The sequence below is a fragment of the Schistocerca gregaria genome, chromosome 1, assembly GCF_023897955.1.
Source record: "Schistocerca gregaria isolate iqSchGreg1 chromosome 1, iqSchGreg1.2, whole genome shotgun sequence".
Lineage (NCBI taxonomy): Eukaryota > Metazoa > Arthropoda > Insecta > Orthoptera > Acrididae > Schistocerca > Schistocerca gregaria.
Genome location: NC_064920.1, coordinates 402850319 through 402869711, shown reverse-complemented (window position 1 = coordinate 402869711; position 19393 = coordinate 402850319). Strand labels below are relative to the sequence as shown.

Genomic DNA, 19393 nt, shown 5'->3' with positions numbered 1-19393 from the left:
GTGTGAAGTCACTGAGCCCTTACGTGTTTTAAATGGATTGTATTTGTAGATGGTGTGTTAAGAGTAAGTAGTGGCTCACTCTAGTGTGTTAAGTTTATGTTTATAAATGGCTCATAAGTGATGTTAGTGGACTATGCACTATGCTGTGTGTTATTCAGTGTGTTGGAAGTTTCTTTTTGTTGCCTTGTCAGTGAATTATTTTGTAGTTAGTTATTTGCTACCGATTTTTTCAGTTCTCAAATTGTTGGATTTTTGTGTGTTGCTAGTGGCTGGAAAGTTATTTTAGTGTTTCATTTGGCACTTGGAACGATTCTTGCAAAGAAATCTACTAGTCATTCATTGCTGCTGTGGGCAATGCTATGGAGTATACATTTAAATTTCTCCAATTATACGGCCTTGATGGCAGAATGTCTGAAATATCAGCAGTGTGCACAATTTACGAAATTGTTGCTTCTCAAACCAGAAATCTACATCTACATCTACACACTGCTAACCATCACGAGGTGCATGGCATAGAGTACATCCCATTGTACCAGTTGTTTAAGTTTCTTTCTGTTCCATTTATGTGTGGAATGTTGGAAGAACGATTCTCTGAATGCTTCTGTGTGTGCAGTAATTATTCTAATTTTACCTTCACAATATGTGGAGGGGGGGGGGGGGGGGCTGTGGTATATTCCTAGAGTAATCGTTTGAACCCAGTTCTTTAAACTTCAATGCTAATAGACTTTCTTGGGATAGTTAATGTCTATTTTCAGGAGTCTTCCCATTCAGTACCCTCATTATCTCTGTGACACTCTTCCATGGATTAAACAAACCTGTGACTATTCGTGCTGCCCTTCTCTGTACACATTCAATGTCCCCGGTTAGTCCTATGTGGTAGGGTCACACGCACTTGAGCAATATTCTAGAACTGGTCACACGAAATTTTACATTTCTTAACATTTAAACCAAGTTGCCAATCTCTGTACCTTGTTGAAATCTTAAGATCTGACTGAATATTTACACAGCTTCTTTCAGGTAGTACTTCATTACAGATAACTGCATCATTTGCAAAAAGACCAATTTTACTATTAATATTGTCTGCAAGGTCATTAATACACAATATGAAAAGCAATGGATGAACGGGTTTATGTAGTGTAATCGATTAGATGATTTAAAAAAAAAAAAAAAGATCTACTCACCAGTGGCTCATTCAGGCAGAAGGGTTGTGTAACATGCAGATTGTGTATTCTAGGTCTGTACTGTAAGAAGTGTAGTGTGTTTTTGTATGAACATAATTTTCTTTGAGATGTGGGTATCAAAATTTATACTGGGAATCATGGAGTGGGTTGTTGTATTTTCATCTCTCTAGTTTTTGATAACATTCAGTTGTGCTAGTTGCCTGTTGTTGGTATCATAAGCGTGCTTTGAGCTACTATGTAGGTCAAGGGAAATTTTGCTATATCAGATATTCAAGATGTTTGTGGGTTCCTGTTATGCAGTCTTCATTTGAGTTATACAGGTCAAGCAAAAAGCACGATACCAATGGTGCACTTTTTTTCCTTTTCTTTGGCTTATTGTTTAGGATTTTTTGTGCACCATTTACATATTAATATTCATTGTGGAATGGAGTCATGATTGTTACTGTCATGTATTTAGTTTGTCCCTGCTCTAAACCTACCTCTTCCACTTCTTGTCCCGTAAGTGTTTCATTCTATTGCTGGAGTTTAATATTCATATACTATTGTTGTTTGTTTATGGGCATAATGAGTGCCTTCTGGTCATCATATCAAATACCCCCTCCCTCCAAGTACTGGTGTCGACTACCTTGATGACGTTGTGGGTAAAAGTCGATGGGTAGTATCACAATCTTAGTTTGTCCCACCTGTTAAAATCATAATTATCTTAGAGATTCCATTCATTTCCAAACACATTTTAGGCTGTTCTAAGAACTTTCACTCCCCTTTGTCAGCCATTAGCCTCTTGAATTGACTGAAGTATGGATGCTTTTTCAGAAACAAGAATACAATTACTAATGAAAAAAATTTAAGCCGCAGTAAAAAAATCAAGTACCGGATGCAGGGGAGGCTTCGACAACCAATGTAGCAATCACACAAATATTACCATTCTTTTCACTCTGCTTTTCTTTATTCTTTTAATATACCATCACACCCTCTCCTTCTTCTGAGAATAAGATGATGTAGGATTGAGATGTTTTTCCACCTGGGTTTGCTCTCAAAAATGAAGATTGGGATGAAAAGTGGTGTTCTGGGTTCAAGCGTGCAACTTCAAAAAATCTCAATTGTGGTGACAGAGAGAATCTGCAAAGTAGATGAGATTTCGGTTAGGTGGGATGCGAAAGTTTGGCTGTGAGTTGGTAAAGCCAATGAATTTGAATATAAAACTCCTTTGTGTTGACAGCATAGCTCACAGACTAGGTTCACTGCTAAAACAATTTGTTCTATAATTAATTCACATCATTATGGCAACAACCAGACCCTCCTTCCTTACTGATACAGCACTATTTTCACATTTATCAGAACAAATCAGTAGATGTCACCATAAACATCTGTAAGTGCGACTTCATTCCAATATGGTCATCTATATAACTACATTCTTTTCTCAGGGCTCAAAGAAATGATATGAATTATAAGACTGTATGATGTTATCCATCCTTTATTGGGTGTGTGGTGCACCAATTTTTTTCCTCTCATTGGCAAGTAAGATCATGTCACTGCAATAAAAAAAATGAAAGACTGGTACTTCCAGATATAACCATAGAGTTATAAATTATTACTCAGCCAAAGCACAACAATTGTCTGTTCTCTGGTCTCCATTTATTCAGATAATATGTCTCTCAAATTCCTGGATGAATTCAGATCAATTTGGGCACATGAATAGTCTTTAAAGAAGTGATTTTGCAACGTGTTAGACTGATAAATTTTTATTACTTGTCAATTTCGCACACGCAGACTTGAACTACACTTCTCCAAACGCTCAGAATATAATTTGTGGAGGGATATGAATACCCCTTTACGCACAAAACAATACTTGTAAAGAATTAGACAGCACAAAAATGTTAGGTTTCGTCTTACGTGAGCTCTTCTCTGTTTGACGCTCCACAAACCTAAGTTTACAGCATAACTTCACAAATAGAACTCGCTGACAAGTACTTGTGCGATGTAACTGCTTTTAACACGGGGAGCAGAGGCGTACGTTCAAACTATTTTTTACAGTATTTTACCGAAATGCTCGCCATATACTTAAAAATTTAAAACAAACTAACTGCCAATCTACATGATAAAAGTTGATCACAACAATGCAGTTACTGCTGCGTACGACAAACATTTTGAACATACGAAATGCTTACTATAAAATACCGCTCATTATCAATCAAGCGCAAATGTAACTTCCGTTGAAATACCAATGTAGCCCTATTACACAACTTTACCTTCTGAAATTGCTGGTTTTTGGAAACTGTTTTATTGAATACGCCTACTAGGTTTTCACGTTCGAAAGAACAAGTTCCTCTGAATTATCAAATTGTTTAACAAAACACTATCTAATACGGCAATTGCATTCTAATTTCCCCGTTTCCCTTTTTCCCGGCAAAGCGTTCAGTTTACCACAACAGCCTAACCTCTAACGCTAACCAAAGATGTAAAAATACATTTTGTCACAGGACAGCAGTGAAAAAAAAAATAATAAATACATAAAATTGAAGAACTAACGACGAATAGAAAAGATGTATTTCCTGGAATTGTTCCACTCACTAATTGGCGGACAGTAAATTATTGAACAGGAAGCAGAATCATAACAACACCGTAATTCCAGAGTGTCAGGAACGCTGTAATTCGAACTGATCGATTTAAGAATTCTGATTAATCTAACGCCACAGGATTACCCTTAGCATGACGCTAACTGAACTGCAACCCAGAGTGATAGTACAAAACATAAAAAACGTGGTACATTAACCCCAAAGGACGATAATCGCGCATGGAGAAAGAGCCCCCGACAGCCGATCACGGAATTCTACGACAGTCGTGATTCACTCATTACAGGCGAAGGGAAAACACAGCGCCTGTTGCGGCCTGCTTATAACTATTTTGATAGCCGCAATTCAGCAGTTACGCCACCGACGATCGAACACACTATGCGAGCATGTAAGTCCTCCGTACTTGCGCCGAAGAGCTGTCGTCTCAGCCGGTCAGCCCTATCGACTCGCGGGAAGGGGCAGGGAAGTGAACACGATGTCTGGAGTGAACCGTCCGCATTGGTGTATGTTCTGCGGGCGACTGCGGCAGTGGTGGTGTTTGCAGCTTTACTTCTTGTTTAGGCAGATTCTGATGTCTCCGCTGGGTAGCGGACGGTAATTCCTCTTGAAAATTGTACGTAGGCTGATACAAAAATGTACAAATTCACTCTTTTTTTCACATAGAATCAATAAAGTGCACCTTGCACGTAGTTTTTCACAAAGTCCGGCTGATCAATGTGATACACTGCAGGATCAGGGATGGAACCAGAGTTCGATTCTGGGAGGGGATTGAAAGAATAGGAATTCTATATTACGCTCCTTGTGATTTGCTTGCTATGTATTCGTCTTTGGTAATGGAGAGTCTTTGACCTGCTGCGTAGAGTTGTGCAAGATAATTTGGCCCCTGCAAACAAACTGCATTCTCATTCTCACAGCTGGGTGAGTCCATCCCTCTGTTGTGAAGGGGTGGCCACCTCATTTTGCTGTTGCCTACTGAACTTTTTGTTTTGTCCGTTATGAATGGAACATTTCTGGCAACTTAAGCTGTATTTTAGGAATCGAGCTGTGCACATGCTAGCTGCTCAGCAGCCTTTCTCAAACGATTTTGAAGAACCTATTCAGTCAAACTATTTGATTCTCGTAATCTCATCGATTAGCTTGATGGTGGATTGTCTATCATTTCGTTAGCAGTCATAATTATTGTGATATTTCATCAACTAAGGTAATGCGCAAAATTCAAATAATCTGCAGTGAAAAATAGAGCTAACTGTGAGTTCCTGTTTGGTTCATGATAGGGCATATAATGTGCATATGAAATACATCTAACACACTGCATTTTTCTCTAAACTTGGGATTACAGCTATATGCATCTGTAATCTTGAGAAAATGAATTGTCTGTAATGCACTCACTGATGATAACATGCACAAATGATAGAGTGAAAGTGAAATATTTGTAACATCCATCACATGTCGAAAGTGGTTCGGCAAAAGATAGTACACAAAGCAGAGAAAATTTTACCATACAGTTAGCATTTGAAACTTCCTTATCTACTGTAACATGCAAGTAACTATAGTTTTTTTTTTTCAATGAAACAATTAAATTGTTTTAAGGGCAATCGATAGATGGTGAAAAGAGAATTAACATTGGCTTGTAACAACATAAGTGAAGGGCTCACCCACTTATTTCTACATCAAGCACGATCTTTTCATCACCTATTGACATGAGTTATCCTCAATCATTTGTGTAGTAATAGAATGTTCCAGGATTATATCACAGTTACAACTGCATTAACATATTAGGTGAAACTATGTCAACTCCACTGTGTTTTAGCAAAAATTTTAATATAAGAAGAACAGAAAGAAGAAAAGGCAAGAATAAGTAGCTCCTTCTGGTGCCATTTTAGAGTAATCCTGTAATCTGTTGTGTTTATAATAATGAACAGTTGACTTGCCGAATTTGTGGTCACACTCCCATAATCTGTTAATACCATCGTTTGCAGACTTCATAGCTGTAACTTAGAATTTCTCCAGGATTGACATTTGTGTGAAGGCTTTACCTGTGAAAAACTGCACCTCCCCTGTCACACCGTTCCATCTGCTAGGGAAACCCCACCACAATCGTTGTACCCTGCCATACCATGCATTTGCACAGCTAGGAGGACAGTAATTTTATATGTCCATTGAGTGTGAATGTGTGTCCTGTTGTCAAGTGTGTGTAACATATTGTTCTTTATTATGTTTGCATTATCGACAGAACATCTGCAGTTACAATTAGAAACCAATCCCAAAAGCTGGAAGCAGCTTACAGAAGAATCTCGTTCGCTGTTCACACTGGAAGGAGGTGAGAGGCAGGAAGTCACTTCCGCAATTCATTTCTAGTGGCCCTAAGTCGACTTGGTGACATGTTTACACTCGCAACTAGCGCGGCAAGTTCCTCCACGGAGACAGATTGCTCCAATTGTTCGCCAGTGTAAACCCAGCTTTAAGCTTCGTGAAAAATAGACTCATGGATTACAAAAGTAAGTTTGCGAACTCTAAGAAGAAACCTGCAGTGTTTAATAGACACAGATACAGTTTCAATTGTGGAAAAACTCAGTCGCAAAGAAAATACGTGAACTGCAATGAAAATGATAAATACAGTTTAGGAGATAAAAATTGCTTTAAATGTCGCAGCTGTGGTGAATTCGGACACAAAAGAGCTGACTGTAATAAAATAAACAAAAACAGGGCTCTGGATATTCGGAAAATTATGACTGTGAAGAGGTTTCTGTGAGTTTCAATGCATGTTGCTGAGATGGGTGATGCTGAAGGAATTAGATTAGGAAATGAGACACTTAAAGTAGTATTGGAGTTTTGATATTTGGGGAGCAAAATAACTGATTATGGTCGAAGTAGAGAGGATATAAAATGTAGACTGGCAATGGCAAGGAAAGCGTTTCTGAAGAAGAGAAATTTTTTAACATCGAGTATAGATTTAAGTGTCAGGAAGTCGTTTTTGAAAGTATTTGTATGGAGTGTAGCCATGTATGGAAGTGAAACATGGACGATAAATAGTTTGGACAAGAAGAGAATAGAAGCTTTCGAAATGTGGTGCTACAGAAGAATGCTGAAGATTAGATGGGTAACGAGGAGGTATTGAATAGAATTGGGAAGAAGAAGAGTTTGTGGCATGACTTGACAAGAAGGAGGGACCAGTTGGTAGGACATGTTCTGAGGCATCAAGGGAACACCAATTTAGTATTGGAGGGCAGCTTGGAGAGTAAAAATCGTAGAGGGAGACCAAGAGATGACTACACTAAGCAGATTCAGAAGGATGTAGGTTGCAGTAGGTATTGGGAGATGAAGAAGCTTGCACAAGATAGAAGAGGCATGGAGAGCTGCATCAAACCAGTCTCAGGACTGAAGACCACAACAACATCTAGGAAATAGCTCCCAAGTGTGTGATGATGCTTATCTCAACAAATACAATAAGATTCTACAATCTTGGAAGAGTGTTGTGTCTCCATATGATATTTACATATCACCAGTTGCTTAATTTGCAAATGCAGAGAGCATTTTCATCTCCTAGTGTTATTTCTTTTCTAAATTTGTTTGTGGCCTCTGATTTATCCTTGTGCAAAATCTGTTTTTGGATTCAGCGTTTGGCAGATGAAGAAGCTTTCACAGGATAGAGTGGTATGGAGAGCTGCATCAAATCAGTCTCAGGACTGAAGACCACAACAACAACATTAAACACGTTGACTCTCGTACGCCTACTGGCAGGCACACCAGTGGTGCACCCTTGTCACTGTGTGCTTATGGCAGCGATGCATTCTACTATGTTCAGTGCAGTATACAGTGAAGTACTGAGCATTAATTGGTATTTCTTGATTGAATCGACAAAGGTGTAAAGGAAATCAGGTACAGTATAGGCCAGTTGTACAGTTTTGGGATGAATCCAGGGACAGCTAATCGTAGATTAGGCCAATCACTGGTTAACTTGGATTGCACGTTGTATGACAAAACTGTTTTCGCTGGTTAAGTGAAGCCCAAACACGCAATATAAATGTCGCCACGGCTAGTGGCATACTGCAGTTGCACTGGAATTGCATGGATGAACTCCCAGTTTTTGGTAGAGCAATTTAAGAGACGTCACTTTTGTCATGGCACAGAATGTTCATCTTGGCTGTACTTTGTTGCACCACTTTATTTTCACCACTGCTCCCTGGCGACAATATTTCGAGACATGTGCATTCTGTCACATTTATCATGGAGTAATCGCTGCTGTATTCAATTACTGATGTATTACTAAAAAAGTGGAAAAATGGTTGGCAGGTACACATTCACAGTTTCTGGAACTACAACAACAGCCACCTATGTTTGATTGTCTGCAACAGTGTGTGTGGTTGGGGGGGCGGGGAGGGGGGTGGTTGGGTGGTGGTGGTGGTGGGGGGGGGGGAGGGGGAGAGGAATATTTGAAAAGCAATGATGTATCCCACAATCTTAAAAGATTTTTGGATGAATAAATAAATAAAATTAATATGTGTAACCAAAAAAGTGAGTGATATCAACTTTACATATTGTGAGACCAAGCACAGTATAAATTGTGGTTTATATCTAGGAAATATAGCTAACACTTTGTTCAAGAATCATAAAAGAAGGCTGTATACATGGAAGAAGCCTGGAGATACTGACAGGTTTCAGATAGATTATATAATGGTAAGACAGAGATTTAGGAACCAGGTTTTAAATTGTAAGACATTTCCAGGGGCAGATGTGGACTCTGACCACAATCTATTGGTTATGACATGCAGATTAAAACTAAAGAAACTGCAAAAAGGTGGGAATTTAAGGAGATGGGACCTGGATAAACTAAAAGAACCAGAGGTTGTACAGAGTTTCAGAGAGAGCACAAGGGAGCAATTGACAGGAATGGGGGAAAGAAATACAGTAGAAGAAGAATGGGTAGCTTTGAGGGATGAAGTAGTGAAGGCAGCAGAGGATTAGGTAGGTAAAAAGACGAGGGCTATTAGAAATCCTTGGGCAACAAAAGAAATATTGAATTTAGTTGATGAAAGGAGAAAATATAAAAACGCAGTAAATGAAGCAGGCAAAAAGGAATACAGACATCTCAAAAATGAGATGGACAGGAAGTGCAAAATGGCTAAGCAGGGATGGTTAGAGGACAAATGTAAGGATGTAGAGGCTTATATCACTAGGGGTAAGGCAGATACTGCCTACAGGAAAATTAAAGAGACCCTTGGAGATAAGAGAACCACTTGTCTGAACATCAAGAGCTCAGATGGAAACCCAGTTCTAAGCAAAGTAGGCAAAGCAGAAAGGTGGAAGGAGTATATAGAGGGTCTATACAAGGGCGATGTACTTGAGGACAATATTATGGAAATGGAAGAGGATGTAGATGAAGATGAAATGGGAGATACGATACTGCGTGAAGAGTTTGACAGAGCACTGAAAGAGCTGTGTCGAAACAAGGCCCCCAGAGTAGACAACATTCCATTGCAACTACTGACGGCCTTGGGAGAGCCAGTAATGACAAAACTGTACCATCTGGTGAGCAAAATGTATGAAACAGGCGAAATACCCTCAGACTTCAAGAAAAATATAATTATTCCAATCCCAAAGAAAGCAGGTGTTGACAGATGTGAAAATTACCGAACTATCAGTTTAAGAAGTCACAGCTGCAAAATAGTAATGTTAATTCTTTACAGACAAATGGAAAAACTAGTAGAAGCCGACCTCGGGGAAGATCAGTTTGGATTCCGTAGAAATGTTGGAACACGTGAGGCAATACTGTCCGTACGACTTACCTTAGAAGCTAGAATAAGGAACGGCAAACCTACGTTTCTAGCATTTTTAGACTTAGAGAAAGCTTTTGACAATGTTGACTGGAATACTCTCTTTCAAATTCTGAAGGTAGCAGGGGTAAAATACAGGGAGCGAAAGGCTATTTACAATTTGTACAGAAACCAGATGTCAGTTATAAGAGTCGAGGGACATGAAAGGGAAGCAGTGGTTGGGAAGGGAGTGAGACAGGGTTGTAGTCTCTCCCCGATGTTATTCAATCTGTATATTGAGCAAGCAGTAAAGGAAACAAAAGAAACATTCAGAGTAGGTATTAAAATCCATGGAGAAGTAATAAAATTGTTGAGGTTCGCCGATGACATCGTAATTCTGTCAGAGACAGCAAAGGACTTGGAAGAGCAGTTGAACGGAATGGATAGTGTCTTGAAAGGAGGATATAAGATGAACATCAACAAAAGCAAAACGAGGACAATGGAATGTAGTCGAATTAAGTCGGGTGATGCTGAGGGAATTAGATTAGGAAATGAGACACTTAAAGTGGTAAGGAGTTTTGCTATTTGGGGAGCAAAATAAGTGATGATGGTTGAAGTAGAGAGGATATGAAATGTAGACTGGCAATGGCAAGGAAAGTGTTTCTGAAGAAGAGAAATTTTTTAACATCGAGTATAGATTTAAGTGTCAGGAAGTCGTTTCTGAAAGTATTTGTATTGAGTGTAGACATGTATGGAAGTGAAACATGGACGATAAATAGTTTGGACAAGAAGAGAATGGAAGGTTTCGAAATGTGGTGCTACAGAAGAATGCTGAATATTAGATGGGTAATGAGGAGGTATTGAATAGAATTGGGAAGAAGAAGAGTTTGCGGCACAACTTGACAAGAAGAAGGGACCAGTTGGTAGGACATGTTCTGAGGCATCAAGGGAACACCAATTTAGTATTGGAGGGCAGCTTGGAGAGTAAAAATCGTAGAGGGAGACCAAGAGATGACTACACTAAGCAGATTCAGAAGGATGTAGGTTGCAGTAGGTATTGGGAGATGAAGAAAAAATGGTTCAAATGGCTCTGAGCACTATGGGACTCAACTGCTGTGGTCATTAGTCCCCTAGAACTTAGAACTACTTAAACCTAACTAACCTAAGGACATCACACACATCCATGCCCGAGGCAGGATTCGAACCTGCGACCGTAGCAGTCGCACGGTTCCGGACTGCGCGCCTAGAACCGCGAGACCACCGCGGCCGGTGGAGATGAAGAAGCTTGCACAAGATAGAAGAGGCATGGAGAGCTGCATCAAACCAGTCTCAGGACTGAAGACCACAACAACATCTAGGAAATAGCTCCCAAGTGTGAGATGATGCTTATCTCAACGAATACAATAAGATTCTACAATCTTGGAAGAGTGGTGTGTCTCCATATGATATTTATATATCACCAGTTGCTTAATTTGCAAATGCAGAGAGCATTTTCATCTCCTAGTGTTATTTCTTTTCTAAATTTGTTTGTGGCCCCTGATTTATCTTTGTGCAAAATCTGTTTTTGGATTCAGCATTTGGGTTTCATCTTGCTTGTACTGAACTCTTTTCGCAATGTGAGTGGTGATGAATGATGCCACTACAGAAAGCCTTAAGCTGTGGCGCCACTCTAGTTGTATGTGAGAACCCAGCTTTATGGTTGGAGTCATTAACAATAGCGCTCGAGTTTAGACTTATCCTGCTCATCTACGTCACGCCTTCCTCGACCACCAATGAGCTTTCAGTGGCGTTCACAGCCCTCTACAGAGAACGTTGTAGCCAATGCAAGCATTAAATGTGATTGTAACTAGTTATTTAATGAATATTTATTCCACTTGTTGCGAAATGTCATGGGTGATGGTTGTTGTAAGTGATTAACTCTGCACAAACAAGAAAGAAACGTAATTGCCGATATACACTCTTTGCTTAAGCGCAGAGCATCCGTATGCACTTACCACAATCGTTGCTTGGAATCACCAACAATGCAACCCCTGTCCATGTCTCAAGCTGCGTGGTCTGCCGTCGTTCGTGGATAAGACTACAGTTATTTCTGAAATAGCGTTAATGTCCAGTTAAGTTGGCAACAACTGAAAAGCACTCTCGATATTTTTGTGTACGTCATTACGTATTTACTTAATCATCGTATGTAGAAATAGTGTGTCAGAGGCGCCGACTTGAAAATATTTTTGGGGGGACATGAATCATTTTATTAGGTACTACATTTTACAGATAACTTTGCGTTTCCTTCTACATGTTAGACACACCAAACCAGTCCTATTTGCAAATGACACCAGTGTATTGATTGAAGATGGAAATAGAAAGGCTCTTAGGCTGTATGCTGAAGTCACAAATGAAAAGATCTCCGAGTGGTTTGTGAGGAATAAGCTACCGATGAACCCCTAAAAAAAACAAAGAAAAGCGCCACTATACAGTTCCACACACAGCAAAATTAAAAATACATTAAAACCAAATAGTTCTTTGGAAAACCAAAAAATTAAGTATCACTGAAACAAAATTGCTTTGTTTACTTACAAGACAATCTGAAATGGAATTCCCACATCACATTCTTAAATTCTAAGCTATCTAAAATGACCTATGCAATGTGAATTATATGGAACAACACAAGTGCTGAAGGAGAGAGGTGTATTATGTACACACACTTTCCCTTTTCAGTTATGATACCATATTCTTGGGAAATTCCCCTCACAGCATAACAACATTCAAGAAACAAAAAAGATTGTGAGGATAATGAAAAATGCAAACAGCTGAAAATCATAAAAACTACGATTGGCTGGCGACTAGTCCCTAACCCTCGACTCGCTGAAACTTCACTCACAATGTCATTTCTGTCAGAGTATGGGTAAGTAGTGGTACAAAACAAATACATAAATAAAGGTGAAGAAACATACCTTAATTTTTGATGGCAAATGTACTCCTCCTCAGATCATTCCTGCATATGAACTCGTTTCATATGGGAGAAAGGTCGAGTTTCATCGATTCATCTCTATGGGCGTTGAGAAGGGCTATGGCATTAAGACTATCCTGCCTCATTATAGAACGAAGTAACGTTTTCACCCTCCGCAGACAAGAAAACGATAGCTCAACGGTGCAGGACGTTACCGAAATCGTCAGCTCTACACGTATGATTTTCACTAGTCCAGGCAGTAGGTCAAACAGGTTGTTTTCCAGTTTTAGGTATTTCACTATGTCATCCAACGAACTAATATTCGCAGAATCACTACTTTGGATAATCTCATGAAACATGCTTCAGTGGAGAAGCAGGAGTTCTTTGTCTATATCTGATTCGTAGAAAGGTAAAATATCGAATGAATGTTTGTTATCACCAAGAAGAAATTGTTCAATTTGATTTACAAACATGAATGATTGAGTTCTGAACCGTGATTCCAAGAAGCTGATGGATGTATCCATTGTTTCTTAATACAATCTTCTATATTTGTCACATACTTCAGAGAATGTTTTTACAGATGAATTGATGGAGTCATCGTATTTCCATATCTTGACATTTTGAAGTTACTTCACCCCAGAATGATTCAAAATTGTTTCTCATAAATTTGATAGAAGTTACAACAGTGGAAACATCTTATCGGCCTCCTCTAAGTGTAGGGATTTCCTCTGTAGTGCTATGGTTAAGGAATCAATGTGACCAAAAAGTTTCACCAAAAGTGATAACATGAAAAAGAAATCATATGTCTGCATATTAATCAAAAAGCCGTTTGCTTTGGCCCCAGTGCAGGAATTGTCATTTCTTGAAACGTTTAGGAAAAAATCCTGAAGTTCTGTATAGTTGGACAAAGCTGAAGACATTGCCAAGTATCTTATGGCCCACCTTGTAAGAAAGAGTGGTTTCAAATTTGTACAGACATCTGCCTTCAGGTGAGCAAAAAGATCTAATCTTTTAGGTGAATTTCTCACAAAGTGTATTTAGTCCTTCATAACATTCAATGATTTCAACATTCTGGAACTGTTTTCACAGTGTCTTGTAGTGTTAGATTTAAGCAGTGTGCAAGGCAGTGCACAAAGATAGCTCTCGTCTCCATTTCCATAAACCTTGCCTGGTCACCATTATATAATCTGGCCATGTTAGCTGAACTGTCAAATCATTGGCCCCTACAATTAGATGTAGGCAAATCAAATCGTCTTAAAATGTCGATAATAATATCAAAGAGACCCTTAGCTGTGGTACTTTGTATTGAGTATAGCCCTAAAAATAGTCTTCTATCTCTAGCGAAGCATCAACAAATCTTATACAGATAGTAAATTGCTCTTTGGTAGCTATGTCTGTTGTTTCGTCTGCTATTATTACAAAATACTCTGCACTCTTGATATCCTCCACAAATTTTCCAAGAAGTGTATGTCTTGAAATGGCCAAAATTTTGTTTTGCGCGTCATGGGATGTCCATTTGTAAGTTTCGCGCTGTAGCCATATTAAAAGTAGCCTGTTATCTTCACATTGAAGGCGCAATAAACTGTCAAAGTTATTTGTTTCATCAGTACGCCAACGTATTGCAAGCCCCTGCACTGTTCAATAACGGAGGGAAGATATGATTTTTGGTAAACAAGCTCGGTTTTCTTTCATTTGTGTCAGTTTTTCTTTGGAAATTTGGCTAAATACATTGACATTAGATTTTAAGAATTTGAATTTCAGTACGGCTTCTCCTTGGCAGCCCCATGCTTTACGCACTTTCAAGTTTTCTATCCCTTTCTTCCAGTTCGAAAAACCAGTTTCCATCAAAGTTTTTTCCATTTTGTGATAAAACCGAAAACGATTGTCTTCAAACATTTGTCTGCAAATTATGCAAAAAATAAAATCTTTCACCTTATTGTAATCGAACCATTCAAAAAAAGCAAATGACAAATAATAAATTAATCTTAAAACATGAGAATAAATCAAAGGCAGTATGGTCAGGTGTAAAACACGAATTAGGTATTAAAGCCTCTAGACATGGAATTAGTACAATTAAGCTTGAGAACATTGTAAATCCGGCTCAAATTTCAGAATGCTTCAATAATTTCTTCATTAATGTAGTGAAACCAGAGGTTAATGCTGCAGATTATGAGAACAATGTATGCCCCTTTGGACTAAATCATAATTCTGAATGCCTCACAAAATTCAAATCAGTTTCAACAATAGATGTATAAAAATTATATTAAAACTAAAAAACAAAAATTCTGCAGGTTGGGATGGAATACCAGTAAAAGTCCTCAAATTTGTGTGTAAACTAATAGGATACTCACTGTCTAAAATAATAAACCAATCCTTTGAACAAGGAAGCTTTGATGCGAGATGCCTTTAATAGGTTCCACAACGAAACATTGTCTCGAAATTTGGTAGAAAATCCGAAGAAATTCTGGTCGTATGTAAAGTACACAAGCGGCAAGACGCAGTCAATACCTTCGTTGCGCAGTGCCGATGGTACTGTTATCGACGACTGTGCCGCTAAAGCGGAGTTATTGAACGCAGTTTTCCGAAATTCCTTCACCAGGGAAGACGAATGGAATATTCCAGAATTTGAAACACGAACATCTGCTAGCATGAGTCTCTTAGAAGTAGATACCTTAGGGGTTGTGAAGCAACTCAAATCGCTTGATATGGGCAAGTCTTCAGGTCCAGATTGTATACCGATTAGGTTCCTTTCAGATTACGCTGATACTATAGCTCCCTACTTAGCACTCATATACAACCGCTCGCTCACCGATAGATCTGTACCTACAGATTGGAAAATTGCGCAGATCGCACCAGTGTTCAAGAAGGGTAGTAGGAGTAATCCATTTAACTACAGACCTATATCATTGATGTCGGTTTGCAGTAGGGTTTTGGAGCATATACTGTATTCAAACATTATGAATCACCTCGAAGGGAACGATCTATTGACACGTAATCAGCATGGCTTCAGAAAACATCGTTCTTGTGCAACACAGCTAGCTCTTTATTCGCACGAAGTAATGGCCGCTATCGACAGGGGATCTCAAGTTGATTCCGTATTTCTAGATTTCCGGAAAGCTTTTGACACCGTTCCTCATAAGTGACTTCTAATCAAGCTGCGGAGCTATGGGGTATCGTCTCAGTTGTGCGACTGGATTCGTGATTTCCTGTCAGGAAGGTCGCAGTTCGTAGTAATAGACAGCAAATCATCGAGTAAAACTGAAGTGATATCAGGTGTTCCCCAGGGAAGCGTCCTGGGACCTCTACTGTTCCTGATCTATATAAATGACCTGGGTGACAATCTGAGCAGTTCTCTTAGACTGTTCGCAGATGATGCTGTAATTTACCGTCTAGTAAGGTCATCCGAAGACCAGTATCAGTTGTAAAGCGATTTAGAAAAGATTGCTGTATGGTGTGTCAGGTGGCAGTTGACGCTAAATAACGAAAAGTGTGAGATGATCCACATGAGTTCCAAAAGAAATCCGTTGGAATTCGATTACTCGATAAATAGTACAATTCTCAAGGCTGTCAATTCAACTAAGTACCTGGGTGTTAAAATTACGAACAACTTCAGTTGGAAGGACCACATAGATAATATTGTTGAGAAGGCGAGCCAAAGGTTGCGTTTCATTGGCAGGACACTTAGAAGATGCAACAAGTCCACTAAAGAGACAGCTTACACTACACTCGTTCGTCCTCTGTTAGAATATTGCTGCGCGGTGTGGGATCCTTACCAGGTGGGATTGATGGAGGACATCGAAAGGGTGCAAAAAAGGGCAGCTCGTTTTGTATTATCACGTTATAGGGGAGAGAGTGCGGCAGATATGATACACGAGTTGGGATGGAAGTCATTACAGCGTAGACGTTTTTCGTCGCGGCGAGACCTTTTTACGAAATTTCAGTCACCAACTTTCTCTTCCAAATGCGAAAATATTTTGTTGAGCCCAACCTACATAGGTAGGAATGATCATCAAAATAAAATAAGAGAAATCAGAGCTCGAACAGAAAGGTTTAGGTGTTCGTTTTTCCCGCTCGCTGTTCGGGAGTGGAATAGTAGAGAGATAGTATGATTGTGGTTCGATGAACCCTCTGCCAAGCACTTCAATGTGAATTGCAGAGTAGTCATGTAGATGTAGATGTAGAGGTGCTGAAGTATGCAGAAGTAAAACCGTTGCTCAAAAAAGGGTCAAGAGAGGATGTGGGGAATTATCGTTCCTTCTCCCTCCTTTCAGTCCTATCAAAAATCTTTGAAAATGCTGCTGCTAATCAGATTCGAAATTTTACAGAGAGATATGATATTATTACGGAAAACCAATTTGGTTTCTAGCATGGCAAAAGCACTAGTGATGCAATTAACAAGTTTATCGACAAGATCAGCACATCATTAGACAACCATAATAAAGTTGCAGGAATCTTTTGTGATCTCACAAAAGTCTTTGAATGTGTAAATCATGCACTGCTCATCTATAAGCTTGACAAGTATGGGATCAAGGGTAATGTTCTAAATTGGCTTATGTCATACTTATCAAATAGGAAACAAAGAGTGATTGTCTCATCAAATGCAGCAAATTACTGTTCAAAATGGAAAACAGTAGCCCAAGGTGTCCCTCAAGGCTCGATTCTAGGACCTGTTTTGTTCCTCTTCTATGTTAATGATTTACCAAACAATATAAATGCTCCATCGATTTTATTTGCAGATGACACATCTGTATTAATTGAAAACCAGGACCCAGAAAACACCCCTCTCTACATAATAAACAGAATGGACAAACTAAAAACATGGTTCCAACTGAATGGATTAAGATTGAACATCCCTAAAACCCACATGGTCCAGTTCAGAACAAAACAGTCAAAGCCCCAAGATATTAAAATAACTCATAAAAATCAGGATATAGAAGAAGTAGATTCTGTGAAGTTTTTAGGGTTAAACCTAGATAAAAATTTAAATTGGAATAAACATGTTGATTACCTGTTAAACAAGTTACGTAGCTTTGCATTTGCTATGCAAATATTAGCTGGTGCAACAGACATGAATACAAGGAAAATTGCATATGTCAGCTACTTTCAATCAGTTGTAAGGTCTGGTATTATTTTTTGGGGAGATTCAAGCAATATATTGCGCATACTAAAGTTGAAGAAAAGAATAATAAGGAACATGTGTACTGTTCATCCAAGGACATCATGTCGCCCACTATTTGAAAAACAACAGTTATTAACAGTTCCCTCCTTATACATGTATGATATTATCATCTTTTTACATAGCAATTTAGAGTTAGTCGAGAAAAACTGTTTCAATCACGCATATTACACGAGAAACAAAGACAATTTTATGCTTCCCACTCATCGCTTAAACCTATGTGCGCAGTCTCCTTAGTATATGGCAATGAAAATTCATAACAACCTATAAGGAAAGAATATTCCGAGTATGAATCTAGAGACAGTGAAAACAAAGCTATATGATATATATTGCCAAACGCTGCTACTACACTGTTGAGGAGTTCATGAAGGATGAACTGAACGTTTGAGCAGCATAAATTTACATATAGCCTTGTGTGTAAATGTAGCTGTCCTTCACAAAAAGGGAAGAAAGAAAAATAAAAGTTTATATTAATGTTAAACTTCCTTGTACCAATTAGACCTAAGTAGTGTTATCTATTTTTTAACGTGTCTCCTGTATACTAATCATATGATTAGAAATTGTATGTTATGAGACGAATAAAACACTATTCACTATTCACTTGTTTCCAAGAGGGCTGATAACAGCGTTGTTTCTTCCAGGAACAGTGTTTTTTGTCACCGCCACAGTTCCGTCACTATCTGTGTGTTTGTTGTCACACACAGCACGACTAACACCTGGGTCTAGTTTCACCATCGCTAATACTTGCCGCATTGTCACATTTCTTCCTAATTATAAACTTATCCATTTTAAACTGGATAGTAAGGGACGAAAGATTAACAACTGAACCGAGTCACAATAAGACTAGCTGACCACTGGCGATGCCCAGCTCCGGAATATTTACGTTCGCTGCCAACATTTGATGCGGCGTGCGTAACAGTACTGTACGGCTAACAAGAAGTAGCCATGTAACAATAGTGTTCATTATTGTCAGGGCCGGCTTTAGGGGGAGGAGCGGCGAACCATGTCATCGCCCAGGGCGACAGATTTTTGGGGCCGGCAAATCCATCTTGCTTAAATGAAGGAATGTGAGAATAAATTGGAATTACAAATTATTCATAAAATCAAGGGGCTTATGGAAAATTACCTATGGTATAGAAACAGTGTGCTCCGATTTACTAAAGAAACGTTTCCTCCAACAATAATGGCTTAAAATGTGTTGCACTGTAAATGTATCACTGACTTCTGCTTTGATCTTAAAGATATATTCACAACAAAGAGTTTATGAAGGCTAAGTTCCCTGCCATTTCAGACGAAGTGTGGTGCGGCTCTTGTAAGGGCATTCTGCGGCCGTTGTTCCCGCCCATGCTGTTTGACGCCTTGCATAATCTCGCCCACCTCAGCGTCTGAGTCACCACTCGCCTCGTCACCAAGCATTTTGTGTGGAAAGATCTGAAACAGGACTGTCAAACATGGTCTGTCAACGAAACAAAATAGGACGTCACACCTCTCCACCACTCGGCAAGTTTGACATCCCTAAGTGATGTTTCCATCTTGTTCATATTGACCTTATCGGTCTCCTGCCTCTGTTGGAGGGCCACAGATATATCCTGTCCACAATAGACCGAATGTCTCATTGGGTGGAGGCCGTCCCCTTACCCAACATCACAGCAGAAACTGTGGCTAAAGGATTTGTTTCTTCTTGGATCACTAGGTTTGGATGTCCGTCCACCATCACAACCAACCAGGGTCGACAGTTCGAATCTGCACTTTTAACGATTCTCTGT

The 19393-nt window shown here is 39.1% G+C and overlaps 1 protein-coding gene and 1 long non-coding RNA gene across 3 annotated transcripts in view; one reads left to right on the top strand and one right to left on the bottom strand.

Moving 5' to 3' along the window:
* Window positions 1–3618, bottom strand: part of LOC126349342 (uncharacterized) — a 421894-nt gene extending 418276 nt beyond the window's left edge. The window contains exons 1-2 of the long non-coding RNA XR_007565183.1: window positions 3431–3618; window positions 2104–2300 (exon numbers count right to left, since the gene is read on the bottom strand). This is a non-coding gene — a long non-coding RNA (uncharacterized LOC126349342). The remainder of the gene's footprint in view (window positions 1–2103; window positions 2301–3430) is intronic.
* Window positions 1–19393, top strand: part of LOC126349315 (uncharacterized) — a 373888-nt gene that overhangs the window by 333285 nt on the left and 21210 nt on the right. The window lies entirely within an intron of this gene.